Below are 9,918 nucleotides of genomic sequence, written 5' to 3' on the forward strand. Positions count from 1 at the left end.
CTCCAGTGTCTATTTCTCAGCCAGTTCAGAGTCGAGGCGGGGAGGCTTGCCTGACACCTTCTCTGGCGTCGCTGAGGATTTCTGCAGCCTAAAGGATTCTGTGTGAGATTTTCAGGAAGGAGGGAGGGGCCAGGGGACACAAACTCACTGCAGTTCCTGTTATGGCTGAGAAGGTGCAAATCAACCGGAGCCCTCCCAGCCTTGCTGGCCTCCACCACAGGGTGAGCTGGGAACAGAGGAAGGGGAGCAGTGATCTGAAAGTTTTAACAGAACTGCTGGGCTCTTAACTGGGCTGCTCCCAATGTGCATTCGTGTTGGGGTGTGATGGGAATTGGGGAACTGACCTTGGGGAAACAGGTGCACCCAGCATGGGTGTGAACTGTAGCTGTGTCCTCCTGGACCTGGTGCCAAGAACTGGTAGACCATGCTGCCCACCAACTGAAATGAGAAAGCCCTTCATCCACTGGGTTTGCCAAGATTAAAATGTCTTTAAGTAGTGATGTTCCTTTTAGCAGGAATTGAGTCTTGGGGACATGATCTTTGGTCACAGAAACAAGATTACAGTGATAGCCATGGCAGTGTTGCTTTCAATAACAAAATCAGCCTCTGAAAAACTACCTAGATGTCCAAATAAGAGAGCTGCTCTATCAATTATGGGGTGCGCATGCAGCAGGCGTTAAAAAGATCCCATGAAGAGTGAAACATCATGCTAGGACCTTTGCAAGATGCCATAAGGATACAAGCTGGTGCAGAGTATATGTGTTACCCTACATTTATAAAGTACAGACGGGTGTATGTCATTGCTTAAACCCCTGACAGCACTATTATGTCTACACAGATGAAATAATGGAAGAACAGAAGAGGTGGTTCTGTCTGGCTGTGGGGTGTGTGTCACTGGAGCAGGGAGTCACTGGGACATGCTGGGTTTGGGATGGACAGCTTGGGATGTGATCTCAACAGCTCTTGTGGAGGGTACCAGGACCTGCAGCTGGAACCCAGATGGGGAGGCAGAGACAAGGAACACAGCACCCCCATCTCCCAGGGTCCCAAGGAAAGGCAGGCCACCCTATTGAGCCAAGGACAGCAGGTGTTCACCTGTTACCTGCTGACTTCTGGTCCCCACTCTTGACCACTCAGCAGCATGTCATTGGGCAAGTCCTGCCCCTCTGGGACTCAGTTTTCCCATCTGTAAATTAGGGGCGTGGGCCCATGCTCCCTTCAAGAGCTAGGTTCAGGACTTCCCTGGGGGTCCAATGGCTAAGACTCCATGCCCCCAGTGTAGGAGGCTCAGGTTCAACTCTTGGTCAGGGATCTAGATCCCACATGCCACTATCTAAAGATGCCATGTGCCACTATCTAAAGATCCCACATGCCACAAGGAAGATCGAAGATCCTGAGTGCTGTGACTAAGACCTGGCACAGCCAAATAAATAATAATAAATAATAATTTACAAAGAGCTAGACTCTGTGGTTTCCCAGTCACAATGAGTGCTTTTTCCATGGCCCCCACCCTCAGCTCCCACCGTAGCTTTAGCCTCTTCCCAGCTCCTGAGACAAAAGCAGACAGCACCATCAGCCCTTGTCATCAGACGCATCTCTCCACCGGACTCCACCCCAGCAACCAGCGGTCGCGCCCCCTCCATCCTCTGCCTTCCTTGTGGTCTGCGCTGGGGGTCATGCTGCCCACCGTCCTCCCCTCGAATGATCACCCTTAATTGTCTGCTCCTCTGTCCTTTCTAGGGAGGGCAGGGCTGAGTCCCTCCTCTATGTGCCCCTTGCCCCACAGCGAGCCCCATGCTTGCTGGCCCTGTTACATACACATAAGCACATTGGCATTTAAATACTGCTGGCTTTGTTTCTGTTGTGACAGACAGCCTGAGTGCGCTCTGGGTCTTGGTTCTCCCACGTTTACCCCTGGACCTCAATTTTCTCAGTGTCAAATGGGGGCAAGGAATTCCCTGGCAGTACAGTAGTTGGAACTTTTTACTTTCACTGCCAAAGGCCCAGGTTCGACCCCTAGTCAGGGAACTAGGATCCCGAGAGCTGCACATCGTGGCCAATAAATAAATCAATCAATAAAACAGGAGGGTGAAAAAAAAAGGAGGGCGCGGGCTGCTCTACCTGGGGGTGGGGGGGCATGAGGACTGAGACATCTCAGGTCAGCCCTCAGAGTGGCCTCTGCACAGCAAATGCTCCACCACCTGTGCAGGTATGGGCTGAGGCCCCGGAAGCTGGAGGCAAAGTCCTTGACTGCAGGCAGCACCCCCATCCTCAGACTGAAGCTTGGGGGGTTCCAATGCAGGGCTTTTATAATTGGAGAAATAGAGTTCAGCTTGGCCCAATCTGGCCTGGCACTGGGGATAGCAATGGAAACACGGGCCTCTAGGCACTGGCTCCTCCCCTCTCAGGCCCCCAAAGCCCGAGCATGGCCACTACCGTCCTGACACAGGGGCTGGCCAGGGACTGCAGCCCTGGGGAGGGGCTGGCACGGTGGGCAGAGGGGTTGGAGTGGAGGGTCTCGGCCGGTCCAGGGGTACCTTCCTTCCACTCCAGGTTGGCCTGCCCCAAAACCCTGGGCTAAACTTCTCAAATTAAAAAACAGTCTCGAATTGGATTTAAAAGAAAAGATTCAACACTCTGTTTTCTTCAAAGAGCAACAGGACACTTTGGGGACAAAAAATATGGAAAACATATAAAAAGCAAACATGAACTACAAAAAAGCCAGGGTTATGAATTCTACTTTCTGACAAAATAGTACTGCTGTCAAAGCAGCAACAGAACAAAAACATACAACCAATGTGTACCCACGTATCTAAAATTAGCAAAATAGGTACGAACAGGAAGGACTTAACCACTGGGAGAAATAGACAGATCAACCACTTAAGCCTGAGATTTCAAAACGCCCCTTCAGGTGTGAATTATGCTGTTAGTTAATGTGAAATCCCACACTCATCAAACGGAAAACAGACCTGACACCACGGCATATGAAAAGCTTTTCAAAATGGTCATTTACTGTCGAGGGGAGCTGAGCAAAAACAGAAACAGAATGAAGTCTGCAGACTCAACGCTGTTGACACGAGCTACAAACATAACCACACAAAAGAGCAACACTCATTTTACCCTAACTAGACATTCCCATGAGAAGTCAGCCCTGAGCTTCTGAGAGGGGAGGAGGCAGGCTGTGAGTTATCCTGGATGATGTGGGGGGGGGCCTCTGATAGGGACCCAGCCTGAAGGCCGTGTGGCCAGCCCCCAGATCCACCTCATGCTCACCTTAGAGTGTAGCAGGGAAGCTCGCTCCAAGGCGCGGGCAGCCTGAGCAGCCCAGGCGAGCCAGAGTTTGTGCGCACCAAGAGGGGCTCTCAAAGGAAACCAACATGAAATCACCAGTACAAAACCAGAGACAGAAGCACATGCTTATTTGGAAAGAGAAAAGAAATCACAAATTTTATAAAGCATCCAAAATATCCAGGAAGTAACAATGTTTTGAAATTAATTGACACCACTGACCATTCTTTTTTTTTTTTTTGGCTGCATAATTTCACTGCCTCCTCTTTGGTGGGCTCTTCAAATGACCACAAAAGAACACAGAGAAATATCATCCTTATGAAAGCACAAGCCTGGCCAGGACAAGATGTTCATGAGGGACCAGGATGTGCTTGGCCAGCTGGGGATGTGAAACAAGTGCCTTGGCTCCCTACAAACACAGGAATTTCAGAAAATTCTACTTTTCAAGAGTCTCACGCAAAAAGAAAAACGGGTAGCCGGGGGGTGGTGCAGTTATAATTGTGTCTGACTGCATCATGGAGAGCAGTCCTGGAAGTGAAATATGTGTTGACCAGCATGGACGAGTACCACGGCCTCTGCCAACAACCTCACATTTTATACACCTCACCTGACGCTGGAAGGCACCGAAGGACATGGGTCCCTTTCGTCCACCCCGTGAACCACACATCTCACACCTTCCTGTCATGAAGCCAGAGAGCCCGCCCAGAGCAGGGGGCGTGCAGGGAAGAAAGCTGTACATGGAGGCCGTAATGAATTACAAATGCAGTTGTTTAAAACAACAGCAATTAATTTTTTCACAATTCTGGAGGCCAGAAGTTCAAAACCAAAGTAGGGTGGATTCTTCCTGGAGGCTCTGAGGGAGAATCTGCCCCAGGCTTCTTCCAGCTCCTGGTGGTGCCAGCAATGGGTGCTTCCTGGGCTTGTGGCTGCATCTCTCTGCCACTGTCACTACGTGGCTTTTTCCCTGTATCCAAAACTGTCTCTCCTTATAAGGAAACCAGTCATATCGGGATTAAGGCCAGACAAGATGGTCTCATCCTAACTTGACTACATCTGCAAAGGCCCTGTCTCCAGATAAGGTTCCATTCACAGGTCCTGGGTGGACATGAATTTGGGGGAGTACCATTCACCCTTGGGCTTCCCTGATGGCTCAGCCGTAAAGAACCTGCCTGCAATGCAGGAGCTGCAGGAGATGTGGGTTCGATCCCTGGGTCAGGAAGATCCCCTGAAGGAGAGCATGGCAACCCAGTCCAGTACTCTTGCCTGGAGAAGCCCATGAACAGAGGAACCTGGTGGGCTATAGTCCTTGGGGTTGCAAAGAGTCAGACCCAACTGAAGCGACTTAGCACACATGTATTCACCCTCAGTGCTCCATTCCTCTCCCAGATAGATAGCAAAATCTTCATTGATCTTAGAGCCACTGTACACCTATAAATAGACCTCCAAAACCAACTAAATGTATTCTCAGCTCAATTTGCTCTTAGCCAGGCCTCAGAGACGCTCTGGGCCAGACTGAGGCTGCCTGACACGCAAGCAGGCTGGAGGGAGACAGGGCTCTGGACCACGGCGGTTACACACCTTTACCAAGTTTTACATCATACCCGACGCTCCAGGCCTCGGGAGCGTCTAAGGCCTGCTTCTCAGAACCACATAGCAAACCCGCCTGGGCCCACTGGCCAGTATGTTTCCAAGAGATGGTGTCCACCCTGAGTTCCAGCTCAAACCACCTATGCACAGCTTCTAGACACCGTAGAGTGGATGGTTATTTCTGTATGGCAGGTGAGATGGGGCCCAGATACTTGAAGGGCAGCATGGATCCCAGGTCAAAGACCCACCTCAGCCCCACATCCTGAAGCTTCTTTGAGGGTCTGCTGTGGGCCTCTTGACCATCAGGACTAAGACCACCATAAGCCCTTACCCCACTGTGGAACTTTCCAGCCCTGCCACATACCACATTGCTGTGGGGTCAGCTCTGGGCTCTCTGAGGAGGGGAAACCCAATTCAGGGTCAGTGTGTGCTTGACCTGAAGAACACGCCGGGCTGTGCCCTATAGATACCTGAGGGATGTAACCACATTGGGGTCCAAAGGTGAAGCCAGGGCAGTTTTTGTTCTTCTCACTGGACAGTTTTCATGTCTGTGCAACAAATACTGACCGAGTGGCCATTCTGCACAGGGTGCTGATCTAGACCCAGTGGGTACAGCAGTAAAGCAGGGCCCAACCCCCAAGGAGCCAGCACTCTCGGGAGCCAGGAGAGAGATCTGGAAAGAAGCACTTGGGTGCGGGTGAGAGAAACAGCGTGAGGGGCTTCAGGGAGCCAGGACCAGGGGAGGGCTGCAAGGCTTCATGGGACCAGCTTGGGGACACCCGGGGACCATGCCACAAGAGGGACAGGAGGGCCTCAGCCTGACACCAGGCTGAGGGTCAGGGCTACACATAAGTCCATCCGCTGCCCTCACTGTCCCCGTGGAGAACTCAGGTCTCTACGGGCCTGAGCAAGGGGGAGGGGCAAACATGAGGAGCCAGGCACAGAGATGAGCAGCCACGGAAATGTCAGTCTACCCACAGGCGCCTGTCAGCTGCATCAGCAGAGGCTGTGGTTGCCACGACGGGCTTCTCTCAGGGCACAGGAAGGAGAGGCAAGGCCTTCAGTTCCCCTCACCAAATTCTCACCCCCTGACACCGCAGGCCTCACATCCACGCCAACCTTCCTCAGTCCTGCAGCCCCCCCCATCCTCTCCGGCCCCCAACCCCCACAAGGGTAATAGCACAAGTGGTGTCTGGTGCCTGTATCCTAGCAACTATCTTTCACACCTAAACCCTGGAACCTGCGACTATTAAAATGAGCCCTGCCCCCACCACCTCGGCAAATGAAAACCCACAGCCTCAACATGATCCAGGGACCCTTGGGCACCCTGTCCTGTCCCCCTGCCCCCACCCAGCTCCTGGTGCAGCCACAGTCCTGGCAGGCCCAGGCCCGACTCCCATGCCCCCCTCACCAGGCCCTGCCCCCACCTCCTCTGGAGCCCTTGGCCAGCCCTCTCCACCTGTCTCTGGCTTCTGCGTGCTTCTCTCACCCTCCTTCCCTCCCCTCTGTCTCCTCCCCTTCCCTCCTCTTCTTGTGTCCCCCTCCTCCCTCCCCTCTTCCTCCTCCCCCTCCTCAGATTCTGACCACTCTGTTCTCTGGTGGATGGCGTCCAGGGCCTCTGAGCCTCCCTGGTCTCACTGGGGATGGATGACCGTGGGCAGGTGGCCTGTCTTCTCAGGCTGGGGCTCCCACAGATCCTCAGACCTGCCCCCCAACAAAAGCATGGCCTCTGCTTCTCTCAGGCTCAAGCCCTGGGCTTCAGGCATTTCAGTCCTCAAAAGGCTGCAGTCTGCCTCCCCCAAAGTGACAAAACCAAGTCAGGGTGGGTGACTGCCCCCCACCGAGCCCCCACTTCTGACAGATGGCCCAGGAAGGAGGGCTCCCTGCAGGTTGTTACAAAACTCAGGTTCTGCTGCTCGCCACTCAAAAGCCAATAATTTAAGAGGCAAGTATCAGTAGAGAGAAGAGTTGCTTTACTCACAAAAGCCAGCAATCTGGGGAGAAGGTAGACTCATGTACAGAGACCAACTCTGAAGATTCCACTCAGAAAAGACGGTTTTTATTTTTTATTATCATTATTATTTTTTTTTAACACCAAACATATTTTGTACTGGGGTATAGCCAATCAGTCATGACAGTTTTTAAAGGGGAAAAAAGGGAAAGAATCTCAGTGAATCACTGAGACAGGAAGTTGGGTGCCACATCATTCTCCTTTGCGTGCATTGGCTTTCTCTGTCTTCCGATGTTATCTTGCCTTTGTGATCTGCCTGCAGGATTGTGAGAGCTGGTCATCTTTTAACTCCTCAGTTCTTCATTCTTAGTTCTTTTTGTCTAGGAAACAAATCAACAGATTAGGCAAGGCATGGTGTGCATTCAGGAGAGCATAAGCCAGGAGTTAGCTTAAGTTACCTAGTGATCTTGTTCCTAGAATTAGGGTCTTTTAAGGTTGGAAGGGAACAGAAATGGGCAAAGAGGAAATGAGGCAAAAGAGCTGCTTTCAATTCCCCACTGTCAAACGTCATTCCATTTCTATAGGATTATGGGTGAAGTTCCATCTTCTGTAACTTCATGCTGATATAAGGCACCATATTCCTAAGAGTGGAAGATGTCAACTTGGGCCTATAGCATCTCTTTGCTGACAATTTTAGTTGCCCACTTACATATATGGGCAGAGCAAGCTACAATTATTTTGATGCCCATGAAAGATATAGATTATTATGAGAAAAAATGTTAATCCCATTCTCTTGAGGCCAGTTCTTGGAATTGTGATAGCCATAGATTCAGTGGGTTTCCCTGGTGGCTCAGAGGGTAAAGAATCTGCCTGCAATGCAGGAGACCCAGGTTCAATACCTGGGTCGGGAAGATGCCCTGGAGAAGGGAATGGCAACCCACTCCAGTATTCTTGCCTGGAGAATCCCATGGACAGAGGAGCCTGGCAGGCTACAGTCTATGGGGTTGCCAAGAATCGGCCACGACTGAACAACCAACATACACACATAGATTCTGTATGGCTCGAGTTGGAGCAGATCCTTTCATGGCTGTGGTCTAGTCATCACACAGTTAGCTTTTTCCCTCTGCTGGCAGTTATGGTATCTGTAAAAACAACTCAAAAATGTGTTATCAGGCTCTTTGTCTGTGACTCTATTGTCCTGATCATTAACTGTTTAGTTCTATACTTGGGGAGGGGGTCTGCAGGGTTCTGCTTGGTTCCAAGGAGAGACCTCACATCTCCTTGAAAGTAGGGGGTCACCACCAAGTCCTGTGGTTGCATTTTAGGAGCTGCATCAAAACCACTGCTCCCTACCCTACCCCAAAGCCCTACCCCCACCCCATTCAGACACAGCAGCCCCAGGAAATGAAAGGGAGGGGGCTCTGTTTCACTGAAAGACCTGCAAAGGGGGGAATCTCCCCCCTTGACACTTGGCAGAGCATTGGGCCTCAGTCCCCCCATACCCCAATGTGGCCCTTCCCCACGGCTCTATAGCCTGGAATATAGTTCACCCCTCCAGGATCCCTATCCTATAAGACCCCACCCATCATGGTGGGATGGGACTTTCCAGCTCTTCTAAAGGCTCAGGCACCCAACAGCCCAAGGCCCTTCCCCACAACTCCTGGGAGCAGCAGCCTGCACCCCTCTCTGTGCTCACAGCTCAGCATGGTCTTGGGGCTTCCTGAGTCAGAGCAAACCTGCCTAGATACCATGGAGAAAGACCCCAGCAAGCTGAGGGACCCCATCCTGGACTCCTGTCAGTCATCACCATACCCACAGTGGCCACCGGGGTAGGGAAATAGTTTCTATTTCTAAGAGATTGACTCTGAGCAAGATGTGGTACCCTGGGTCCCAGGGGTCTTTGAGGAGCCTCTTCGGCTACAGCTGAGTTGAGTCCAAGAGGTACCTGTCCCCTGTGTCATAAGCTCCAAGACCACTCTGGCCACCCAGCTCTTCCTCACCTACAGATGTGGGAATGCCACTCAGGGTCCAGGAACAGCTCCCAGAGGCTAGAGGAGATGACCCACCTTGTCTGTGAACTTGTCAGGACCTCATGATACTGGGCCACCACCATGGGGAGCCAGCCCAGACCAACAGCTCCTGCAGGCCAAGTTCACCCAGCAGGGCCTACAGGTTGATGCTGTGGAGGCCAGGCTTCCTGTTTTTCACAGGTGGCCAAGGAACCCACATCCTGCCTCTCCTAGGGGTGCACTTCTCTGAACATACGCTGCTCCAGGGCAGTGTTCTCTCCATTCCCAACCATTGTCTCCCCTCTCCAGGGGCCTCCACAGCAGAACACAGTTCTCCCCTCCAGGATCTCCACCCTGTAAGATCCCACCCATCATGGTGGGATAGGACTCTCCAGCCTGGACCACCGGCCATCATTCCAGGATCCCCACCCTGTAAGACCTCACTCATGGTGGGATGGCACTCTCTGGCTCTCCTAAAAGGCTCAGGCACCCAACAACCATCCCCCACAGCCAGGCCAGGAGTGTGAGGCCCAGAGGATGTCCCACCTGCTCAAGTCCACTTGGTCCCCACCTGATAGGTGACCTCAGAAGGAAGATCTCTTTAAGAGGGACCCCAAATTGCACATTTTATGATTTTACCGTATATAATTTGAGTAACAAGGCATGGGACTCTCAACAGGGGCCCAGGCTCTGCCTCAGTCATGGGTGTGAGTTGTGTGCTCTCTAGAAAGAGGGATTCCTGGGGGAAGAGCAGAGGGCCAAACCATGGGTTAAGGGTGTTCTGGGCAACCCCACTTTCTCTCCTGAACATGGTACATAGCAAGAAGTTCCAGGTTGTACTTGGTACATCCAGAGAACAGCCACCTTAACCTCCTTCTACCTACCTTCCCCCGCCCCACACATACCTTCTGCCTGAGTGTCTCACTTCACCCAGACTCAAGGCTTTGGCCTTCACATGCCACAGGTGGGCAGTCTCCTGGGGGACCAGGCAGAAGCTGGAACGATTCCCTGCCCACTCTTGTAAACCCTTGGGTCCCGACCTCCCCCTGCCACGGGGCTGTCACTTGCCAAACTACAGGGGTG

General features: G+C 52.2%; 1 long non-coding RNA gene across 2 annotated transcripts; it reads right to left on the reverse strand.

Annotated features, from left to right (window-relative positions):
• Positions 1 to 6,918: 6,918 nt before the first annotated feature.
• LOC122695357 lies at positions 6,919 to 9,577 on the reverse strand. Of its 2 annotated transcripts, none has more exons than XR_006341352.1 (3): positions 9,475 to 9,577; positions 7,726 to 7,968; positions 6,919 to 7,206 (listed from the first exon to the last, which is right to left on the reverse strand). It is a non-coding gene; the product is annotated as an uncharacterized LOC122695357 (long non-coding RNA). The 2 variants fall into 2 exon arrangements; XR_006341353.1 differs by lacking the exon at positions 9,475 to 9,577 and adding an exon at positions 8,893 to 9,468.
• Positions 9,578 to 9,918: the final 341 nt, after the last annotated feature.

Source organism: Cervus elaphus, chromosome 5, assembly GCF_910594005.1.
Source record: "Cervus elaphus chromosome 5, mCerEla1.1, whole genome shotgun sequence".
In the NCBI taxonomy this organism is placed as follows: domain Eukaryota; kingdom Metazoa; phylum Chordata; class Mammalia; order Artiodactyla; family Cervidae; genus Cervus; species Cervus elaphus.